The following is a 25,168-nucleotide window of genomic DNA, read 5'->3' as shown; positions in this document are numbered from 1 at the left end:
AAAATAAATTCTTTCATGCACACAGAGAAAGTATTTGATGCTGACATATGTAGGTACCTCCATTAATTTGAAATTAGACAACAAAAAGAAAATAAATTAATTGTTCCACTGTTTGGGGTAGAAAGAAAACTTTACAATTTATTATAGAATAAATTCCTCTCTTAACAACAGCATCACACTGCTTTGTTTTACTTTCTGAGGTTCTGCTACAGTTGAGAACCATCACCATCTGCTGTCACTTAGCAGACTGTCTTTTTAAATAAGGTTAATATGAAACACTTCAAATTAATGATTGAATGAATGAGGAGCATTTGATAAAGAAGCTGCCATTAAAATCTACACCATTTTTTGATACAACTCATGAGGTTTTGTTTTAATTATGGCTCTGCTATCCCAGTGTTGTAAAATGGGGAATGTGTAAACTTTTTTTAAGAAGAGTATTCTTTGATGTTTGAACTTCATATACTTTCCAGCCTAGTCAGCAAGGAGGAAGATTTAATCTGTGAAACAGAGAGCAGCCACTAAGCAAGCCCTAAGTGATGTCCAGGTGTTGGAAAGACAAATTACATGTGGGTAGAATTGCCTTGTTAAGGTCCAGGGCTTGACATGTTTCAGTGACCTCAGCCCTAGAGGGAAGTTAACAAAGCCTGGGAAGACAGATGTACCACTGATAGTGGACACAAAGAATGCAGGATTTACAGGCTGCAAGGACATTGGCAGAACTCCCAAGATAAGGGAGAAACTAATAAAGACAACTCAGCAACTGTGCTGCATCAGCTCCAGCCAGGTAATTCTGGCAGGGGCAGATCCTGAGCACCAACTCACAAACCACTGAGCCAAGAAACACCCCCGACCCAAAAGAAGGGAAAGACTGAGTATGTGAACTAATCAGCATGAGAAGGGAGAGAATCATTAACCGACAGAATAGTAATTAATAACAGAACTATACAACTTGCAGCCAATGAATATTAACGCCTTTGTTTGCCAAAATGTACAAAGAGTAAATGGTTTTGATAGCTGTTGTGCTTGATTTGTGGAACACCAGTGAGCACCCAGGCTTGTGAAACTCTGGAATAAATAGCCACTGTCTCTCTCAAGTGTGTAATTATTGGTTTGTTTCACATCTGGTAACAAACACAATTTTTCTGGATAACACCAATTGCCCAGGGAATTAAGATTAGTCAAAAGGTTATAAGTACTCACAGTATTCAAGCTGCTGTCATTTAAGCAGATTTTGGAGATAAAGAGTAATGGTTTTCAACACTGTCTAGAAGCTCTTACTGAGAAGGAAAAAATAGACATGGCTACTAATGGAAAGAATATTGTGAATATTTCAGGTGGCAGGACACTGGACCGCTGGAAGGTGCACCATGTGAGAATGGCGATTCTGTTAAATTTCAGTTAATGATTTCAGAGTAGATCTGCAGAGAGTTTGGCAACTGCAGCATCACAAAACATCCAAAATATGCAGCCTTTGGCCTCTCCTCTGCCTTTACAGTAAGGGGGAAAGTCCACTTTTTCCTCTCTATACAATCCTCAGCAGAAAACAGACAGTAAGCTGTGTTTCTGTGGCTAAGATTTCCTATAGCAGGCATCTCCACTTAATACAGCTCTAAATCCCCTTTTGTGGTTCAGATCCCCTTTTCTTAAAAAATAAAGCAGGTGAAGACTTTTTTTAGGTGCAATTGAAAGACTGTGTCGTAACAGCCCTTCACACAATGATAATGACTGCAATGCTTTCCCAGCAAATGACTGATTCATTTTTCTCCACTGAGAGCTGCAAACATTAGTCTAGAGATCTAGGACCTTCCCTAAGGACCAATAAATCTTTAATTATTTTATACAAAGTGACCTAGTTTCAATAGAAAACTGGCATCCTGCAATATTTTTAATGGTAGTTCAATGGTTAGCTCTGATTTGAACAAAAGACTTCTACAGACACAGAAAAGGCCTCTCCTCTCTTTCTCTGATGGTATTTGTGAGCAGAAATCCAGTAATTGCATTTCTTAAGGCAACCAATTTGCCAGCATATATGAGTAAGAAACACCTACTGATTTCATTCCCTGTGGTGATACAGATTAAGTTAAAAGCAGATGAACAGCGACTACTTTAGCAATAAATAAAGTCTCTATTAACTTGGAAAAATTCAACACCTGAGCTAAGGACACACAAACTCAGACCCTTCAGAGTGGAAGTTACTATGCAGACATTCTAAGAATTTCACCTTTAGGTCTGGGTAATTCAATGTGTCTGTGAATCCAGCCTTCCCCACCACCTCACTGGAGCAGAAGCTGCTGATGGCTGTGTTGGCATGACCCAAGGCTGAGGCTGCAGCCAGCCAGGCAGTCCCACAAGGTACCACTGGAATTCACAGGAGCCCACCCTGTCACACCTGTGCAGAATGCAGCACAGAATCAGTGAAAATTGTTAAAACACAGCAAGGGCTGTTGTGGAACAGCAATGATTGGGCCACCTACCTCTGTTCTTGTGAAAAGTTGGTCATGATCAACACCAGAAAAGGGCAGAAGAATAGGATACAAGAGATGAGCGTTAAGGCACCTGAAGAAAATATCTTGGTATGTATTTTTAATAGAAATATATATATCCTAAATTTCGGATCAGCAATATTCAGAGGCAATCCCTAGAAGGATGCACAGTGACAGGCGCTCATTCCCTTCCTTGCCATTTGCTGCAATTAAGGCTATAGTTTCATGCACATTTTAAGCCAATGAAAACCTTAAAAAGAAAGAATTCTGCCCCCACCTTGAGCCACCACAGCAGTGGTAAATCAAAAGAGAGAACAAACTGTAGCTAAAAGTGAGGCATTTTCCCTTCTCTATATCTTAAACATTTATTGCTTTCTTTCCGAGCCAATTCTTCTCGTAATCTGTAAAATGCTGGAGCCAACACAAGGGAGAGCTTGGCAGAGAAAAAGAAACTGGGTATGGCAGGGGAGGAGGAAAACCTCTTCATCACAGTGTTGGTTTCAAAAACTTTTATAAAATTAAGTCCTAAACTGTATCAGCAGCCACTTACAGCTTTTTCATCCAGTTCTGCCTACTAAACATCTAATGACATTTTTATGTCCTACAGCCCACACAGGTTTTTTTATTTAAAAACTCATAGTTCAGTAGATGTGATCATTTTTCTGTATTTATAAATACCATATTGATCTAGCTGAAAATATAAAATTAGACAAAAAATATAGGAAATACAATTAATTGTACTTTACAACTTGCTGCAAATAGACCCAAGAAGCAATTTTGACATTATTTTGATTTTACATGCAGTTCCTACCTAACATGTGACATTTTCTATTCACCATTCTTGTTTGATGGAAGAAATTAAGACCATTTAACTTACTCCCTGTGCCAAAACACTGCTAACAACTGTGTCCTCAGCCTTTTACATTTGCAATAAATGGATGCATTTGGCAAATGGATTTTTAAATCACCTGAAGTGGACAGACCATTTCGAGAATTCCCACTGTCATCAGTTACTAGAAACACTACAGAGATTTCTAGAAAGAGGGACAATGTAACTTGTTCGGGCATTAGATGATATTATCACAGAATCATAGCCCAGGCTGAGTTGCGAGGGACCCCTAAGGATCATTGAGTTTAACTCCTGCCCTTACACAGGACACCCCAAGAGTCACACCATGTGCCTGAGAGCATTGTCCAAATGCTTCTTGAGCTCTGTCAGGCTGGAGCTGTGAGCCCTTCCCTGGGGAGCTGTTCCAGTGCCCAACCACTCTCTGGGTGAGGAACCTTTTCCTGATACCCAACCTCAACCTCCCCTGACACAACTCCAGGCCGTTCCCTGGGGTCAGTTTCACCACAGAGCAGAGACCAGTGTCTGTCCTGCCTCTTCCCCTCATGAGGAAGCTGTACCTGCAGTGAGGTCTCCCTTCAATGTCATCTTCCCCAGGCTGGCCAGACCAAGTGCCCCCAGCCACTCCTCACAGAGCTGCCCCCGAGGCTCTCCAGCATCCTCACTGCCCTCCTCTGCCAGTGCTCTGCACACACTGCTGGATTTTCCAACACCAGCCAGACCTTCATGCAGTAATGCAAATGAAAACTCGCAGGATATTTGAAAAAGCAGTAGCATGACTTGGTAAGATATAATAAGGACAGAAATGGATGGATTCTAGGGCTAAGTAGGATAACCCAAAAAAAAGACAGGTTGCGTCTTAAAAATTAACTTGATTTTTTTATCCTTCTGAACCATGGCAGAGGAATGGAGGAATTCAGAATGATGATGATGAAACACACTGGGGGGTGCAAACCTTTCAGTCATTAGTTCAGCATCAATGTGCTGGGAACTACAGAATGATGACATCACGCTACAAAGGTAACACAAAATGCTAAGCCCCTTACATATTTTGTTTGCTGCTCTTTTTGGCTCTCCTTTGTACATAAATCCAAATTCCATAACATGCTGTAATATTGCTGTTCTTTTCCTGCTCTCTGGCCCAATAAAGTCACCATGATCTGGGAATTTTAACAAAGAATATCCAGCTTGGCTACAAGTGAAGGGAACATCCAGCTTGGTTTCAAGTCAAGGGAAGACAAATTGATATTCAGGCCACAATCCAAGCATGCCCGCTGACCCAGTATATTTACAAATATTACATAACCTGAAGTCAGAAAACAAGATGAAGTAACAAACACACTGAGATCTTTTCAACAGATATCTTAGTAATAAACTTAGAGATACAGATACACACATATTATTTAAATTTAGATGATCTTGAGATAAATAATATTAATAAAATTTATTTCACACTAAGGGGCTTCAGTTCAGTGGAATTCTAATTATACCACCAAGAGCAAGAGACACATGAAACAGTCAGCAAAAAGCATTAGAGAAGGTCTGTCTCACAGCAAGGACTATTTTGAACTAGAGATACAAAACACAAAGCAAGGCAGCGGTGACCTGGATTTCACCTGCGTATTTTCACTTTTCCTGCCTAGAAAGAATTTGCATGTTGGCCAATAATGTAAAAAATTATAAACAGCAAGCAATCCAAGACTTCTAAGAAATAGAAATTACTGCTCATGGACAGTAAATCTGATGCATTTAGTAACCACCTAGGGCATGCAATAGCAATTCAATGCAGTTCATTTGCAAATTCTTCTGCCTAACAAATTCTAGAAAGGAAAACAGCTACCCTGTGGCTGCTGGCCTTACAAACCACTCTCTTACAGCTTCTGTCCACATTTTCTAACTTAAATATGAAACTTGTAACTTTGCAACCAATTATTACTAACGCATGTGTCACATTTCAGGCAAATACTATACTCTAAATAATTTCAAATGTAAATTAGATATGTTGACTGCTGACAGAAGGTATTTTTGTAGAAACACCTGCAAAATATCCTGATAATAAGACATTCCTCCCAGACTATAGAGGGCAATTTGTGTTCATTCACTTACTCCAAAATCAAAATTGTTTGGCACTAATTTTGCTATTATGGTACTTATTTCTAGAGCATCAATCAAAGTATTAAACACACACCCAAATATACCAAGAGCATCAATTACTGTGTGAGTTGAAAAGCAATCAATTTCAGAGTTCATCTGGACAACGCAGTTCACTTACACCATTAACAATCATTATAACTTGAAATTCCAGAAACACAAGAAGAACCTAGCTGAAAATATGACTGCTTGTCACATAAACACTCTGTCTTTATCTAGGGGTCAAAAACACAGCTGGGAAAATACTGGAAGTCTTGTCCAGATGAAAAAAACCCAACCTAAGCTGGCACAGATAAAAAGCTCAAGGAAAGACAGACTCAAACTAGCAAAGCCCCATCTTGTTAAAGCATATGTCACATGTCTAATATACTTTTAACACATGCTAGAACACACTGGATGCATTATCACATTTATTTCCTTAACAACAAAGCTAGAATTAATAGTACAGGGTAGTCCTTGTTCAAAAGACCTAAAATTCAAGAGGAAGCAATGGAAGTATCAGCTGTATTTTCAGATGCAATCTGAGAAGCTTTTCTGGTAAGCTAACAAAAAGCCAGAATTGTTTAAAATTTACTGGTTGACTAGAAGTCCTTCCTAAATGCTGTTCTGTGCCTGGCAAAATAATTCAAATAAAGCAAAAATAAGGAAATCTACTTTGAATAAAAAGTATTTGTCAAAAAAAAATTTTATTTTTCAGGTTTCTTTTTTTCCTCATATCTGAGGATTAAAAAAGAATTTCAAAGCTAAAGGAAACAGAATGTGTTGCAATAGCTAAGTATATTTGTCTCCTGCAAGTTTTTTAAAAACACCACATTTTCTCCAGTACTGATCTTGGATACTGGATTTATGAGAGTTCTCCTGCAAATCCCTTACATCAAGCTGTGCTTGGTCTCAAGTACTAAATTCTCATTGTGATATAGAAGAAAGGCATATTTTTTTACTATTGTTCCATATCTAAGCTTCCTTCTACCAGAAAACCCCTGAGGTACACCAAAAATATTGCCCTCGCTTTTTACATTTCTAATGCATGCCATAAAACAAGGTTATATCTCTATTGACTGTAATAAAAAAACAGTGAGATGTTTCTAAAGGAAATAATCCTGTGAGAATTTGGTTTATTCCACATGTATGACTTCCACAGCTCCTAGACTTTCAAATAAAGACTTAGGGCCAATAAATAATTTTCCTTTTCTTTAGCAAATGAAGATAATTAAATTAATTACTTTATGTTCTCATTAACTTATTAATTTAAACAATCTGTTTAGGATGCAATAATATACAAAACCCAGAGAATTTACTTGCAGCAGTGAATTAAAAGAAGGACTGAGATTCCCAGCTACTCAGATTTTGTTTTATAGAAATAATTTTACTACTATGACTTCAACTTATAACTGGACTGTACTTGGCGGACATGGACCTTATCAGACTTGCCCACGTTTATCTGAGAAAAAAAATTTCAACAGCAATGATGAACGTGAATTATGCTCATCATGTCTTCAGCTAAGGCTCCCCCTCACTTCACGCCGTGCACACGCACCTGCAGCGGGTGTGGCACTGACAACACACCTGGAAGAGAGCAGAACTGCAGCTCTGGTGTGCCCCCACACACTCACAGATAAAATGCAAGGCTGCACGAAGAAACGCAGCTCAGGCTGTAACAGGGAGAAGCTGGAGAGTTCAGCACTGAAACAGAGCCCTGCTCACAATCCCAGGCTGGTTTGGGTGGGAAGGGGCCATAAAGATCATTCCTACCCCTTGCCACGGGCAGGGACACCTCCCACTGAGGTGGGGTGCCCAGAGCCCCAGCAGAATGAAACTCACAGTGCCAACAAAAGGCTTTTTGAGAACCAAATGGTAAATCAAGGCACTGGCAAGAATATTTTCAATCTATGTGACTGCTGTGTATAACCACTAACACATACAGGCCCATCTAAATGAACACACACAAATATGCATCCTGACAACTACGTGAAAAAAAATGTCATTTCTGACTGCAGGTCAAGGTAAACCCCTACAAAGAAATTGATAAAGATGCTTAAAACCTACCTCAACTCTAATGTTAGAAAAAGGGCATTTGTGGGGTTTTTAAGGGGGGAGGTTTTCAACCTTTTGAATGGAAACCAAAAATGAGAATAATGTCCCTAGAAAATTGTGTTTAAAAATAATTATAGAAGTACAGAGAAGCAATATAAAATAAAAATAATACTCCAAATCTCACTAAGGAACACTGCTTCTATAAACTATGTCATCAACTTCTAATTTTAATGTAAATCTAGCAGTTCAAAAAAAGATGCTAAAGGAATCTATCTATTCCTATAGAATGAATACATTTACTTTGCTCTATTTGTGATTGTGATATAACACAAAATTATGTATTTTATAGATTTTTATAACTAACATCAGCTCTACTTTTGCTGAAATAAGATTCAAGATTATATCCTAAATCAAGAAAAGTATTTTTTTATAACTTAAGATACAATCAATTAGTGAAAATTGTGATGTAGATATTTCAAGTTTATTCCAGTCTGACTTGTTAATTAATATTTTCATTTTTATAAAACCCACCCCATATAACAGCAATAAGTTCACACTGAATTCCATTAAAGATGGAATCTTATGTTTTGGGTGTGTTGTTTTAAGTATATCACTGAAAAGGTGGACAGATCAGACTGCTGCTGCCAGTCAACACAGATTTTACTGCAGCCACATATTAGATTAAACTTCAGAACTATATTTAACCTGAGAAGATAGGGTCCCATTTATGTAATCCTACTTCAGGAGCTTCTAATGAGTTAGTGCAGCCTAACCCAGATATGCCTGCCAGCAAGTTCCCTGCTCTTTCATGTCAACTCAATGATGAGAGTACAATTTCATTGTAAAAATTGCTGCATGGCACAAAGAGTACTCCTGTTAAATATGGCAATCATCAATGTAACCAGTAACCTAAAATAAACTTCTGCCTAATTTATCCCATATTTATAACACAGACTCTTTATTTGTATTATATTTGTTATATAACTATAGTCAGTGTTATTAAAGAAGAGATTCCTAAGGCAGGGGAATATGCAGTCAATGGAATTAGGTAAGTCAAAAGATTGGTGAGTTCTTTGACACTAGAGCATTCACTAGAGAGAGCAGATGCCTGCATTTACAAGTCAATGAACACACAAAGAAATTACTCAAAGATGCTTTAGCACTCAAATTATACATTAGGCGAGTTATTATCACAGTGGCCCCTTTTTCCCTTGAAAATCTACTGACAAGGATGCTCATCCATCTCAGAGAGGTCTTCATCTTTCAGAGAGCATCCTCTGAGAGTCGTGCTTCCCCAGCGGAGGGTCCTGCATCCCACCAGCTGCCCAGCAGGCACATATGGCACATGGGGATCAGCGGGGCTGGGGTGCCTGGCAACATCTGCCAGCTGATCAAGAGTGGCATTAATGAAATGCTAAAAGCAGTTTAGATCACCCCTGCATGCTGAAAGACAGCTGTAGTGACAAAAGGTGTATGGGAAGAGCACCACATTAAGATTACAGATGGGAAAAGGAGCAGGGAAAAGGATGAAGCTGTTCAAAACATGCCCTCTGACCCAAGTCATCTACTGTAAACGCCCTGCCAAATAAAATCACACTGCTGCTTGAAATCAAGCACAGCATGAAATGCAAAGCTGTGATGTAAGAAACAAAGACAGGAAAAATATTACTAAAAACAGAAGAAATAGTTAAGAATACATCGTTACAATTTGTCATTGCGTCACACAACTTCAGTTCCTGTCGTTTACAGAATTGGCTGTGTTTAAAGGGTTCTTCACTTGAAGTTCATCTCAACAAATAATCCCAACACAAAAAATGTATACATATGAAAAGAGTTTGAATTTCAGTGTCAACTGGTTGCTTTCTGTACACTGTGTCTGCTGATACTGCATATACAGGAAAAGCACTGAAAACACAGCTCAAAGACATGTAATTTCTGAACATCACATTTTCTCTGGGACACTCAGAGGTCTTTACTATTACTGTATCAGGTCCACAGATTTCAATATTCAGAGCAGAGCAACTATACTAGGCATGGAAACTCAGCATTCCCAAAACCAAACAAGACCAATAGACCATAAACATGGTATCTTGGCTTCAAATGCTAATTATTCACTGCAAAGCTAAAGCTGAAGTCCAGTGGGAAGTGCTTTTACCAATTTAGCTCTTCACAAAGGAAACAGCCGAGTCGCCTCAAAGATAAACAATTTACATTTATTTTACCTAAATATTTTATTTAAAAAACTTGATGACAGGATAACAACAAATAACGGCCGCCAATCTAGCAGAAATTTCGTCATTGGCTTGGCTGTTCACATGAAATCATTAATCCTAACGCAGCTCTCTCTGGGAGAGAGGGAGATGTGAACCCTCCTGCAGCAACCCGGTGATTCAGATGAAGTGCAGAAAAGGGGAAGGCACTGAACCATCTCACAAGCAGCTACATCTTTATGTGCATCATATTCCGACAATGAGGTGAAAGATTGGGAAGGGAAAGTCCAAAAGGTAATTTTCTGTGAATGTGGCTTCAGTAAACTGAAAGATTGATTTTTAGCATTCTTCTCAAGCTCAAGAAAGTTAATCTGTGTGTCCAAGAAGAAAACAATACAATCAGTAGAAAACCTGGCATTAAACAATGACTCAGCATGCTGACTGAGCCTCAAGCTCTGAATAAGGTGTTTATAACATATTCAAAATTTAGAAGGGTGGTTGCACTCACTCAAAGAGAAAAAGAAAAAGTATTGGTGAGCCAAGTAGTAAGCTAACAAAAAGCAAAAATCAGAAATTAGAAAATAAGTAGCTTGCTATTTAAAAAAAACAAAAAGGTCACTTTTCTTAATGTAAGGGCAATTCAGAAAAAAATCATTTAACAAAAACACTAAATACTCTAGAAATTTAAAGTCATCCAACATGACATGCTCTTGAAGTAAAAATTGATGTTGAATTCAGAAATATAAACTCCACGCTTAGCACCAGTAAAATTTATTATAAAATATATTTCTTTAACATTACAAAGGCAAATTTGAATCTGATTACTAACATTTATTATTACAAATGCACAAGATAAAGACATATTATGAATATTCATTAAAATGTCGTACACAAATGCAAGATGATCAGTGCAGACTGAAATATATATATTCTATCCTACAAAGAAAGAAAATCTCAATGGAAGAAAAGAAGCAATTATGTAAAAAGGAAATGCAGAATGAAACATACCAGAAGGAGCTGAAATTCAAGTTACACAGGAGGCTTAGGGGCTTCATGAATAAAGAAGGAAGAAAACCTCTATAAGTGAGAAATCATGCTATGAAGAAAAAAGAGGAAGTTTATCAACTAGCTATACAATAATATGCAGATTACGGTACAGCCATATGAAACATCAGCATATAAATTCTACTTATCAGAAATAGAATGACTCTTAGCCAGCTTAGAAAATGCAAAGCTGGGCTCCAGCTTCCAGATCAACACTATGAATGAGGCATCTTCCTACTGGCTCAATATCTTGTCCAGAAGGATGACCAAGGAATTTATTGCTTTCCTGCCATGGGGATAGGCAGAACAATAACTAAAAAACCACCAGTTTTGAGTACACTGCTTTCTGCCTTATCAGGAACAGGATGATAGTTTTGTCTCCTTGACATACTTCCATAGCCAGCACTCCAAACACAGAGGCAGGAAATGAAATTCCCTTGGCATTAAAAGATGAAATAAATCTCCGCACAGAGACTATTATTCCCCACACATCTACTCAGGAACAGAAGCAGAGTCAAATTCTAATCCAACTGCCAGATTGTCTCTCTGCTAGCACAGAGATGTAGACATCAATTCTGAATTGTATTGCTCAGCATCACTACAGGAATATCCAAGGCAAAAAGCATTCAAATATACAAGTGTAACCACATACTGCAAGTTAAGGCCCCTGTGAAACCCAATGTTCTTAGAAATGCTTTCCTGTTGTGGTTTTTTTTTCTTGTAGTAAAAAAATGTGATTGTTTACCTGATTTTCAACACAAACATCACATCAATCTACTCCAACATTACAAAACCAGAGAAAGAAACACAAAATTTAATGGAACTTCTTAACTAATGAAGCTTTGATATGTAATTGATTTGCTTGAAACTATGAATTTCCAAAATCAAAACACTGTTTTAACCTGACAGTCCCATTAACAGCAATATTGCATACTCCACTGCAGCTTTATTCTAAGCTGTTTATTAGCAAAAACACTACTGACAGCATGCAGAAAAGATATTGCCAACACAGAGCTACCTTTGAACCTCTGCTTGCCATGGTTGTAGGATAAAGCTTCCTTTTCACATCTGTATAGGTACTACCCAGTCTAGTTTGAAGCCCAGGTGACAGAACCAAGGTGTTCACAGTCTTCAGTGCCATTCTACAGCTCTACAAGTCAGGATTTCCTGCAACTCATTTCCAACATTCCCCTTGGACTCAGGTGTTTATTAGTTTATATTTATTTAAACAGCACTTAAGTCTTCAGCCACCTTTTCTCCAACATCTTGCTCACCTAAGTCAAGCAACCCTAAATACCACAATGCAGAATATCAGTTAACAAGAGTCACAGAACATACTGCCCCAATGGGATCTATAACCTCCCTACAACACAGAAGATGGTGCTGGGACATACTTTAAAATATCTGAAAAAATAAGTTCTCCTTAATCAATGGGATGAAGTGTCCGTAAAGGGGTGTCAAGCTAGAGTGCATGTGGTCTCATTTAACCAGCTGTAAGTCAAAAGGATAGAAGCAGCCAAGGAAAGAAGACCAGGAACAAATCAGGGGATGTGCAGCCAGAATGTGCAGGACCAGGTGTAGTCGTTACATTGCAAGGGTTCCATATTGCTAGAGTTTCATACCTCCCTTCCTTGATGCTTCTCGTAGGCAGCTCCTCTAAGCACTGACTCTTCCTTGTCCTCACAGGACCCAACTGAGTCCAGTTCCCCTCAGCCAACCAATCCACTCTTTTATAACACTCTCCTTATTGGCTACAGCTGTGGCCTGTTAAAGTCTGGCCTGCACCTAATCCTTAATAAGTAACCCAGCTGCAACTCTTTAGGGGGTAAGATTACTTGCTATACTACCTTTATTTACCTATATTCTATTCCCCTACAACCAGGTTCCAAAGGGAATGATTTTTGCTGTCAGTGAGTCATAACATCTCAGTGGAGCACACTGAAAATATTTACCTGAAAAAAAAAAAAAAAACCAAAACAAAAACAAAAACAAAAAAATCCAGAACTACTTGACAGTTTTCCATAGAGGAGAAATTATTAATAGTCACAGAAGCCTTGCTCAGGAACTTTAACACATGTGCTTCAAGCCATCTCTCAGCTCTGGATGTTTTGTTTGACAAGTCTAGTACAATTTTATGTGTTACCCCAGAAGAGTCACAAGACAGAGTTCCTGTGTACCACAGCTCTCTATGCTGATATCCAGCTAAAGCAGATGTAGAGGACAGGCCTGCCGTTTACTACAACAGATTAAGAACACAATCAGGTTCACTCTGACCTCTCCCAAATTTATGTTAAAATTAAATTTTTCTCATCTCTGTAATAGTGGCCTTTATAAAGACATAGAGTGAGCTCTTTTTTCCTCTGGAAAAGTGCTCTTTTCACAGCAAGTTACAATGAGAACAGCAATGGCCATGATCCCATACCAATGGTGTTTGCACCTAAATTAATGGGACATGCAGCATTTTCACCAAACACCTTGGAGCCAAGCCCAGTTTTAAAAGCCACAGCAAAAATTAACAAAGTTCTCAAAACATTAAGAAAGACTATCTAATATGTTACTTAGAGAAAGTTAAATCCTATCTGGCAAAAACAGGTAAGACCTTTGCACCCAATGCACAACATCTGAGGATTTCCACACTGATGTAGGTATGCTGAGAGCTACCAAAGCACAAGGATTATTTACCCTGCTTATGTGCTCCATGCAACATGGAAGCTGCAGGGATACACATTACTGACAGAATCAGTCTCAAAACTGATCTCTTCATTTTTTCAGTAGGCAGGAGCACCCACCACCTGCACAACTCACTGCAACCAAACACTCACTTTCAAATATCCAACTAGAGGCTCACAGACCTGTAGTGAGCTGATAAACCAGCACTCTCAGGGCAATAGTGACTTCCTTCTTTATTGCTTTATCCTTCTCACTGGCTACAGTGAGGGAAATACTGCATGTACACACTGCAAGAACTCCCCTGCTTCAAAGGCACAACCATTTATTGTCATCCAAAACCTACTGGGAGGGATTGGGAGGCTGTAAGAATATACCCCCTGTCCTGCACCCAAAGTGTCAGTCTATCAAGAGCCTACAGCAATTATCAACACAGGCAAAACCACATAGCCAGGAACTGTGGTCTGCCAGGTTAGCACACAGGAGATCTCCTTCATGACCAGTCAACAACTCTAAGTTCAGAAACAAACACAGAATTATTGCTGGTGCATCTCCAGTGCCTTCTACATGTTATCTCCACCTACTGGGAAACTTCATCCAGGTCTGAGGTCTGCCACCAAATAGAACAGACTCAGAGAGCTCATGCCATTGGAGGTCAAATGCATCAGTGGATGAAGAATACAGCTCCTGAACATGAAACCTACGGAAAAATTCTAAGAAATGGGTTTTGGGAAGTTCAAATGAAAGGGCTTGGCACATGAACTAAAAACAAAACTAAGGACAACCAATGAAGTCCTAAAAACGCAGGTATGGATGATATAAAGCTTTGTTACATGGATTTTCACAGGTAGGTTTAATGAGTCTCAGAACTACAATACAACCGGATTATATTTATTGACATTGTAATTAGTAAGTGTACTGTGTTAGTTTTATACTAATATAGAGAGTTAGCATCACAGAAGAAGGTCTGTGTACTTTTTCAATCATTTAAGTTTTCTTCTGTGGCTCCAAAGGCACATTTGTCTACTAAAATCCTTGGAATACATACAAGCAATTTACAGTCCTACTTTTCAGGGCAGGTTTCATCAGTCAGAAACACCTGCAGCCTGGGCCATGCTAAAAGCTGGGGAAAAAATCCAAACTTCAGACTTTACTTCAGATTATTTACTGCTGATTGAAGAATGATATATTTGTAATCAAAGCCCCAAAACTGTAGCAGCTCTTCCCATGCACAGAGGTCAGGGCCACAATGAGTGTAACTCCATCCAGTGCAAGTTCAGAACTCATGCAATAAAGGTGATGAATGTATGGATGATGGATCCATGTTATAGAAACTGCAGCTGAGATCGGAATCAAATGAGTCAGTGTCAAGAGGGTTCTTATTTTTCTACTTTAAAATCTACAGCCTTTGCAAAGAAGAAGCCATGACAACATTTCTGTCACCCACAGGGTGGGGTGCATCTCAGGCAATATGAAACAGGAAAAAGAAAAAATGCTTTGTGTAATTCAAAACCCCCCAAAATAAGAGTTTCATATTGCACAGCTTCATTGTTAAAGAATGTATCTCAGACTTAATGGCTCCTTCCACAGTAAAAAAAAAATATTTCAGAAAACAGAATGACATGGCTTAATCTGTGCAGAACATGTACTCCTCCATCACGACAAAGCACAACAAAATAAGAACATGCAGCATTTTGACATCAACAAAGCTGCCTACATAGACGCCCACTCTTTCTTATTTTCTCTGCAGCATATTTTTTTTAACTCACTCATTTCCTCCTGCATCTTTCTCACCATTCTTGACTTGTCTACTCCCCATACAGCTTCTTCAGACTTGTTTTCACATGAAGACTGACCATGGAAATAGTCACTCCCTTACAGACAGTTCAAAATATAGCATCCATTTTAATTCTTCCTTCTCCCTCTTTATTTATACACCAATAAAAATAATTTCCTTGAGAAACAGAGATGTTATTCCAGAGTATCTGAAATAACTAGAGCAGGAGAGTTATTCCACAGAGCTAAGCTTCATGCTGTGATAGATTCACACATTTGATCCCACTTCCCAGTAAGGAGCTGGCAATTACTGCATTCCAGTTCAGGACCATGGATTTTTTCCAGCTCCCGTAGCCCACACGCTATTTACAGCTGATTATGGCAGCTGAAGCAGCAATGCATTTTTGCATCAGATGTGCAAAGGCTAGACAAACTGGACTGGGTATGAAAGAGCAAACCTGCAGTATATATTGGGGAGGTTTTCTGCAGATTAGAATTATTGTTCTTGACAATCATGATATTCACAGCTCTGCTTTACTGATTTTATACTTACATCTAAATCTCCAAAAATGCACTCTATTTATTACCTCAAGTGATAAGGGAAAGCATCCCTCTAAAGGTTTTAGATTTTTCTGTACTTTTTGTGAAGAAACAGCAAATAATTGGAATCCTGTGTTGCTTTTGTGCTATTTGAAGGATTAGCCTCTCCTCAGTTCCTGGACAATACATATATTAAGTACACTAAGTGCTGTGATTATAGCTTAAACACTGTTTAAATAAGACACATCTCCAACACATCCCCTTGTAAAGCATAATTTATCATTATTATGCAATTATGTTAAAGTGCTAGTGTACAGGAATCTTCTATTTCACCCAGTTCATCAGATAGGCTGATGAAACAGATTTGTCTCTATATTCATTCTTGGAGTGTTTTCTGAGTACACACAAAATTCTCAGCATTTAAAATTATACTCCTGGAAAGCACTGCTTTTTTACCCAATACCTACATTCCTAATAGCTCACTAAATAGACAGACTAAATCTAGCTCAGATATACCTAACCATGGCTATGGTCACAGTTCCCTTTTTGATGGAGAAGTAGGCATCTACTTTTTAGACTATACATAATCTAGGAAAGGCTAAGGTGAAAAGATGGGGTAAAAATGACAAAAAATCCTATAAATATTTCAGGCTTTCTTACACAGTGGACAGTAGGAAAAAAAATCTGCAAGCAATAATATCTACACAAAATATTTGTTATTGACATAAAGGCAGGGTTGGTAGTTTGCTGAATGCAGAAAAGCTTTGCATTTTTGCTGCAAGAGACAGTAACAGCTCCAGCCTCCCAGCTGGTCAAATATAGAATCTAAAAAATTCTGAGATATTTCAGCATATGATGGCAATCTACCAAAAAAATCCAAACAAAGCCAGACAAAACTCAAAATAAACAAACAAACAAAAACCCCACCACCAAACCAAAGTAGAAAACATTAATAAAAGGATATAATGAGCTTAGAGGGATATAATGAGTTGTCAGGAACACAGTCGTCCAAAAGATTCATTTTTCAAGGTGACTCATTGCAAAGAATGCAAGTTCATACCATTCATCAGTGAAACTTGACCAAAAATACAAAGAAAAAGGTTCATCTAATCCCTTAATTAATGCAATCAAGCACTTATGTCTTAAGTTCTGGAGCAGGAGATTTATCTTCAAGACTTCAACCATTTCACACATGTATTTTGAAATTGTCCAACAAATGCAAAAATTACTCATAGGGGACTCAGAGGCAGCAGAAGCGTTTAAGGCTCATTTCCGTAGGAAGCCAGGCTGCAGCAAATTTAATTAAAGTTTTTAGTAAGAGTTTGGCATTTTACTAAAAAAACACAGAATTACCAGAACAGACAGTAAGTGCTGGGGCACAGCATCCCATCCTATGTGGTGGAGGCCAAAGCCTCATGCAGAAGCTAACAGGATGATTATCTTGAGGAGGATTATGCTGCACAGAGTAGCTGAAGTCTGCCTTGGTGAGAATTAAGTCCATCATCCTTACTGGTCAGCTGAACTGTTTTCTTCTGCCATACTTCAGATAAATTATCAATTGGTCTTCCTTAAAATGAGTGCATCTCAAAGAACATTGATATAAGAAGATGGCATTAAATGTATTTGAAGATTTATTTTTTTTTTAAGAACTAGGGAGTCAAGAAAAGGAATCAAGAGGAAAAAGTAATTAATTCTCTTATAAGAAATAAAAGTCTGCCACACTAAATTAGCAGAGTATGATTATAATATAGTCTATATCTGACAATCTTAGCAATAAATGATTGAGCCATGATCTGTTCTACAGGAAATGCCAAGATGTGACTCAAGAAGCTCAACACAAGGTAAAAACATTGTGAAAGTACTGCTTTACACCTTGATATGGAAATAAAAGTCTGTTCTTGGGGTTTAATTTCTCATTTCTAAGTAATATAGAGAAGCAGCACCCCCCAACACATTCTCTCCATTCTGACAGGATGCAGATAATGCAGAAATTACTACAGGAAGCAGTTGCTCCAAAATCAGAGAAGTACTTGCATCTTAGGGACTCAAACAGAATGAGAATCACTGTCTCACAAAGTAAAATCTTCACCCTGGAAACATGTCCTGATTAGACTCAGGGCAGACATGCATCACATCACCACGAGTATTTATAAACATGGATAATAAGCTTGTTCAGAGAATTAGCAGTTCACAAGAAAACAAGGCTTGTATCTTTGGGTGGTAGTTCAAATGCAAGCTAGTGAGAAGAAATGTAAAATATTGGACACTTTTTGCACAAACAGAAGCATTACAGAGCAGTAAATAAAAAGCTACCAGATGCTGCATACTGCTCTGGATAGAAAACAGGAAAAGAAAATAAAATCTCAGCCTCATAATCACTGACATTTTGGAAAGTCTAAGTAAAATAGTGTACTTTAGTTAGATAAGATGTTCCTTGTTCTGTTGAAGAAGAGGAATAAGATCATTTTAGAAGAATCCACAGAGTATTGTTCTGCAATGGCTCACTCTTACTCTCATCATACAAACAATAATAACAACAATGGTAGCACCTCAGTTTCAAGTGCACCAACATACCCCTTGGCTCACCTCATTTTAAAATAAATAGATAATGTTAGGGTTAAATTTTAGTTATACTCACAAGGGAAAACAAAAAAATCACTCCTCACCTGCACAGCAAAGTCAAAGCAATCAGATGTGCAGACAGTGCCCACAATGAAGGCTGAAAATGGTGCTGACCATGGCCAAAGGGACACCATTGATTGAGGTTACACCCAGGAAGCCAAACATTTCATCTGCAGCACATGCTGAGCATCAGTGCTGAATCAAAAGTGAAACTGCAGAATGCCGCTGTGTGACTCTACTGGCGCTTCCTTCCGGGGTGGAAAGGTAACAGCTGTCACAAGGGCAACTCAAAGCTTTCAGTCATAATGCCTTGTCAAATGCAAGTCAAATTTAAATGGACTAGGAAATATGAAAAAACATACTTTCTGAAACAGCTTTCATTTCCCTTAATGTCAAGGGAGGGTGCTAGATAATGGGGTTAGGATGGACTAAAAGTGAGGAGAAAAACTGAACAGAAACTTCAAAGAGTTGGGAGAGACATCTTGAGTCTCCTATAGCTGCGGCTACATTCAGCAGGCAGTAAGGAACAAATAAGCAACACATGAACAAAAACATTTCATATAAATAGTTCCTCTCTTAATTTTACACTGATTACAGAATGCCAGATTGCAGATTAAATATATAGGTTTTTTAAAACATCTGCAACAAACAAATTAACTAATATTTACATCAAAGTTCTCTTATTATCAGAACAAAGCAAAGATGTCCTTCAGCCATCTTCCATTAAAAACAAAGTAAAGTCAAAGCAAAGCAAACCAATGTTGTATGTGCTTTTTGAGGATGACATAAAAAATATTTTATAAGTCTATTCATTACTTCTAAACATTACACAATTTAAGTGATTTTTACTTCAATTTCACTTTTACCTCCAGAAGCTGGTTTCAGTTTATTGGATTATTCAGCATGTTAACAGGAAAGCACCAGAATAACTTCATGTGTATGCATGTTTATGTTTTTATAAAATGTGCATTAGGTAACCCTCTCTTAAAACCAAGGATTTGAAGATAAATTAGAAATTACCACTCTATACCTTTGTCTTTATCAACATGTAATTTCCCATTGTGAACAAGACACAGACTGAGTACAAGTTTCTGTGAACTAACAGAACAAAAATAAAGTAATGAAATTCCCACTGTATTCCTCACTACATCAAGCATTATCCATTCCTGTCCAACTTAACAGCCCAAGGTGGCAGCTTCCCAAATACATCTGGCTCTTCATGTGCATTTATGCATGTGTTTGAGAGCCTATATGGTAAAGAAAGAATGCATCAAATCCAAAGGCAGCTGTGGAATTAAATTCCAGATCTATGAGCCTGGATTGTGTTGGGAGGAAAAGGGGAAGACCTCACCCACCCCAGCACATGGCAGAAGCTTCTCTTCAGCTGCCATTCTAATCAGACAGACAAAGTGATGAAATATTGCAAGTAAGAAAGTTACCAACCAAGTTTTAGTGATTTCTAAGAAAGGCCTACAAAAGCATTCCATCTGCCAAAGACAAAGTTCTATCATTTACAATAATGTGCAAAGGATGGAAGTATCATGAAAAAAGAATGAATGAAAAATTAGTTTAAACTACTACTGTGGTTCTATTTTGCCCCACTGACAATGAATCTGCATCACTTTGGTTGAAGTACTATAGATTTTTCCCTATTACTGAAGTTAGGGCTGATAAAGTTTGCTATTTTAAAAGACCTGAGCAAAAACTAAACGGAAGAAACAAAATTTGCATACAGGAGTAAAACTTCCCAAGATGGAAAAAACCCCACATTTTTAGATCATTAACTCAAGATATTTTATTGTAATATGTGGAGAAAACAATGACCATGAAATGGATTTTCCTTGCTAATGCTGAGTAACATTGCAATAAGTACCCTAAATTAACAATTGTTCTAAATATGGAATATTTTTTAATGAGAAACAAGAGATGGAATGTGTTTGTGCATATCAGTACACAAAGCTGCAATTAAGGCTTTGTGTCTGTTCTGAATATTGTGCCTTCAAAATGAAGCAGAACAGACTTAATGAAAGTTGAGAGAAAAAAAAATCAAGACTACAGACAAGGACATGAGGAAGGGTTTGATGGTTCCTTTGATGGCAGACCAACTTTGGTTCAACATTAATAAATGGAGACGCAATAATCAGTTGTACCTGACCAAATATCCTCTTACACAGAGACAGCATGCAAGCAACTTTGCTTTTATACAAAGGGGCAATCCAATTTCACATTCTTCAGTATTTTCTGCTCCCTGACACGTATTTGTGCCAGCTCCATCTGGCCTTGCACAATGCAGAAATACAGCCCAGGCCCATTTTCTTCTTCATATACTTGCTACTCCTACATCTCCCATCTTCTATCATAATCCAACCAAAATGTTCTACAAGAAAAAATCTATACATGGAATTAACTATAAACATTTGCATACGGACAAATTTTACTTAAAGGCAGAAACTGAAAGCAGAGCTGTGGTGAGCTGCAATGAAGATGGGGCTGTGGACATAAAGGTACTAATTATGGAAAACAAAATGTGAGCTTGAATGAGATGGACCTCTAAGAGAAGAATCTTAAGAAAGCTCTGCTCCATCACTGTGTCCTGGAATTAACATTTTAACAGAGCACATCTCTTTCAGTTCAAGCCTCATTTATACCTCAGGTACAACACATGGCCTCTTTTGGGGATATTTCCAAGTCCTGCATTCCCGTAACAACAATCTAAGGCACTAAAGGAGGATTCATTTAAGTGGAGAGTGAGCATAGCTCAGAGCAGAGCACTTCCAAAAAGCAAATGGAAATAAAAAGCTTCATCTACATGCAGGAGAACTTAAACCTGTTAGGCCAATCTCTACACCAATGGCCTCTTAAAGTACTTGTGTCAGCCTGCAGCAGACAAGCCCCAGTGGCTCAGTGAAGGAGTCCCAGGAGTGACCTCCTTGAACTTGTAGAGCTCCTCTCCCAACTCACGGGTCTCTCCACCCATGAGAAGAATCACCTTTTCCATGAGATCCAAGATTCTGGGCCCTTCTGTTTGAATCTCCAATATATCTATTCAAAGATTAGATTAGCATTAACAACCTAACTATGTGCACCCATCCAGAAACAGAAAGCTCAAACCTCAAAAGACCCCACACTACCTCAGGTGCAAGAAACAAAGTCATCCCAGTAAACCGAGAAGTACAAACAGAGCAGAGACAGAAAACAAATGTTCTAAGCCATACACAGTATCCCAGCTTTTGTATCACAGTAACTAATTTTAGCATTATTAACGGAAAGGCATGGGGTTTTTTTCAATGAAGAACAAAAACACCGTGTCAAAAGATAATTAAGGCAGAATTTAAAGGTCTTTAGAAAAACCTTCTTGCCTAAATGCACCATGAATTAGTGTGTCTTAAAATCACAAAACACTTATTTTCAGCAAGTTTTGGAAAACCAACACAAAGATATTCACCCTTTGCCATATAAAACCTGAAACTGAAGCTGGCATCTCACAGAGATGAAAGACAGTAGACCCTAATAAACATTACAGAATCCAGCTCCTGGTTAAATATACAGGCACATCAAGCTTGCTGTCAGTGAGGCCAACAGTGTAAGAAGAGATAATACTGTTTACATGATGGGTTCTAAGCACAGGGTAGGGATCTCATTGAGCAAAAGGAATCTCTGAATGAAGTGGGTCTCAATTCCTTCCCCCTTACAAAATTTGCCAGGATTTATTTTCTTCCTTCTTCTAATAAATCTATTAATTTTAAAATAAATAAATACAGTCAGTTATCATTCATATATTTTCTTATGATTGTTTTGATTAAGCAGTGTGGTGCATGGAAATAATTTGTAAGGCTAGTAAATTTATAAATACCTAACAAAAATAATTATTGCTAGTTAGTTAAGCCTGTGTTCATCGTCCTCTAATTTAGAGATCCCGCAAACCTGCAGTGACTTGCAGGCCTAGACACTGCTTTAAGGGCTGATGGAAAGAACTTTTTTTTAAAATCTCACCCATCCACTAGAACAAATCAATCTTTATGGGGAACCAAGAGAGAAAAATTACAGTGTGTGCAGGTACTCCTGCGATCCAGCCCAGTGGAGTGATCTGTTCTGTAGTGTTGCCATAGAAAATGCAAAGGAAGCCTCCAATTAGGGACGAGGTCACACTTAAGCAGAGATATTATGTAAATATCAGCCAGCCAGCACCCTGCAAAAAAAAAAAAAAAAATAAAGGCCTCATCCTGCCAGCCCTCCAAGGGCAGGCCTCGGGTTCTCTCCTCGAGCATCGCTGCCGGCAGGAGCCGGCTTGCAGGAGCAGGTGCCAGCGCCGGAGGCTGCCCGGGGACCCCCGGCACCGCAGGTACGGCCTGGCCGGGGGCGGTCAGTCCGGGATGCTCCGGGCCGTCAGTCCGGGATGCTCCGGGCCGTCAGTCGGGATGCTCCGGGCCGTCCTGCCGCCGTGCCGCGGCTACCGGCGGGGCTGGGGGAGCACGGGGAGCCCGGAGCTGTCCCGGCCCCTCCGCGGCCGCGCCCCGGCCCGCTGATGGCTGCGGGGGAGTTGCGGGAGGGCGGGGACCGGCAGGGACCGGAGGGCCGGAGCCGTCTCGCCCCGCCTGGGGACGCGCAGCCCCTGCCCCGCCAGGACCGGCCCCCCTTCCCGGGGCTTCCTCGCCCGTCGGGTCACGGGCACGGACGGGCGAGCGGAGAGGGGCACAGCCTCGCCCCGCCCCGGGATGCACTTTTTTCCCTTAGGCATCTCGCACGACCAAAGTCTCCGAGCGCGGCAGCATCCTCCATCCCTCCATCCATCCTTGCATCCCTCCGTCCTCCCTCCCCTGCCACGCCGTGCCCGCGCCGCCCCCGCATCGCCCACTCGTGCCCGCCGCCACTCACCCACTGCGCGGCCGGCGACGGCGGCAGGGCCCGGCCGATCCCTGCCCGCTCCTGCCCGGGGCTCCGCGGGCGCGATGCGGAGCAGCAGCGGCGCAGCAGCCGCACCTCGCTGCTGCCGGGTCCCTCCCCAGCTGTCACCGGCGGCCCGCCCTCGGGGGCGGCGGCGGCCGGGCCCTCCCGCGGCCCCGCCCCGCGCCCGCCGCCGCTCGGGGCGCGATGGAGCCGCGGTGGAACCGCGATGGGATCCGCGATGGATCCGCGGTGGAGCCGCGATGGAGCCGCGATGGATTCGCAGTGGATCCGCGATGAAGCCGCGATGGGATCCGCGGTGGTGGAGCCGCGATGGGATCCGCGGTGGATCCGCGATGGATCCGCGGTGGTGGAGCCGCGATGGGATCCGCGGTGGATCCGCGATGGATCCGCGGTGGTGGAGCCGCGATGGAGCAGCGATAGATCCGCGATGGGATCCGCGATGGATCCGCGGGGCTGCGGCGCCGGGAGAGCCGCCCCGCACGCCGTGGGCACCGCGTCCCCTCGCTCGGTCCCCGCTTCAGCAGGTGCGGGCACGTCCGGCACGGAGTGCCCAGGGGAGGGACCCATTTAATTTTTTATGTCACGCAAGAATTAGACACGGAGTTGTCCGATCAGCTCAGCTGCCGGACGCCTGTAAATCCTGATGCCATTTAAAACCTCGTTCTTTTGTCAGAATGGAAGAGAATATCAACTCGAAGCTCCCGGGCCCGGGCTTTGCTGGGGGTTTCAATCCAAACTGACTCCTCCATGCATCAGCTGTAAATGCACCTTTACTAAAATGCTGCTCGTGGTTATGTTTCTGTTGATCCAGATTCAGTGATGACCCAGTGATCAGCAGAAATGTGTTTCTGTGAGCCAAGCACCAAGACCTCAGAGATTGGGAATGGTCATGATAACTGGCTCAGTATTATATTGATGTTTCATACAGAATTGGTGTAAACTGGCCTCAAATCAAGGAGAAAATAAACCAGTTTACCACTCCATTTGTTCTGCTGTTGTTGCAGCTGCTGCTGTAGTGCTAGGTTTGTACTTATTTTAAAAAGACAAGATGGCAATGGGAAAAGAGATTTGAACGGGAAACACAATATACAAGAAACGTGTATCAGCCTCAGAACATGCTCAAAGAAGTAGGTTTGGTGGAGTTCAGCACAGAGCTTCAGTATTGCAGATAAAACTAACTCTATTGAGTTAGTTAGGCCACACTGAATGACTGAAATCCAAATTGGAATGCACATTTTAACAGTCAAGTCAATTAAACAGAAATACCTTATGAGACTAAAAGGGAATATGCATTGCTGGATGATGTGAAGCATCACTTAAATCTCTTTCCAAAGGGAGGCATTTCAAACAAGACCTAAAGGAATTCTTGTAGCCAGAATAACTCCAAAAGTTCCTTCTCTGTAAGAGAAAATGCAGCTTTTGATTTTAAAAGCAATACAAATTGAATGTCCCAGTTGTTGTTAATTATTTCATATAGTTAATTTTTACCATTTTCTCAGAAAATTTCAGGTAGAAATGTTTGATACTTAGGCTTTTAAAAAATGCCAACACATTTATGAGTGGTTGTGTTCCAAGTCTGGATTAATGAAAGCAGAATAAGCAGCTTGTTATGCTTTAGCTGCTATCTAAGTGTTCTTCATAAGAGTAGGAATCTGGGGCCTGAGTTCTGGCTCTGGTCAGAGAGAGAGGGAATTTGAGCTCATAAATAATATATGCATGGGTTCATATTAGTGTTATGTCTTGTGCAAGGATGCAGTGTTGTGTTCTGAAAAAAAGCAGGATGTTCTGTATAGGATTTGCTTGGAATGGGTTGGTGCATAGGGTTGTTACAGGCAAAATATTTTCTTAATAAATAATTTCCACTTGAACTTACTTGAAAATAA

At 40.1% G+C, this 25,168-nt stretch overlaps 1 protein-coding gene across 6 annotated transcripts in view; it reads right to left on the bottom strand.

The window, feature by feature from the left end:
* Positions 1-23,339, bottom strand: part of JAKMIP1 (janus kinase and microtubule interacting protein 1) — a 226,327-nt gene extending 202,988 nt beyond the window's left edge. For 5 of the 6 annotated variants that reach the window (XM_058025246.1, XM_058025243.1, XM_058025249.1 and 2 more), the window contains exon 1: positions 23,253-23,339. The gene's annotated coding sequence lies outside the window, so the exon portion shown is untranslated. Of the gene's footprint in view, positions 1-22,422; positions 22,567-23,252 lie in introns of all 6 variants that reach the window. The other variant, XM_058025244.1, reaches the window with a different exon arrangement.
* Between the last annotated feature and the right edge of the window lie 1,829 nt (positions 23,340-25,168).

This window comes from Melospiza georgiana, chromosome 5, assembly GCF_028018845.1.
Source record: "Melospiza georgiana isolate bMelGeo1 chromosome 5, bMelGeo1.pri, whole genome shotgun sequence".
NCBI lineage: Eukaryota > Metazoa > Chordata > Aves > Passeriformes > Passerellidae > Melospiza > Melospiza georgiana.
The sequence above is the reverse complement of the archived record's forward strand: the minus strand, read 5'-3'. Positions and strand labels throughout refer to the sequence as shown.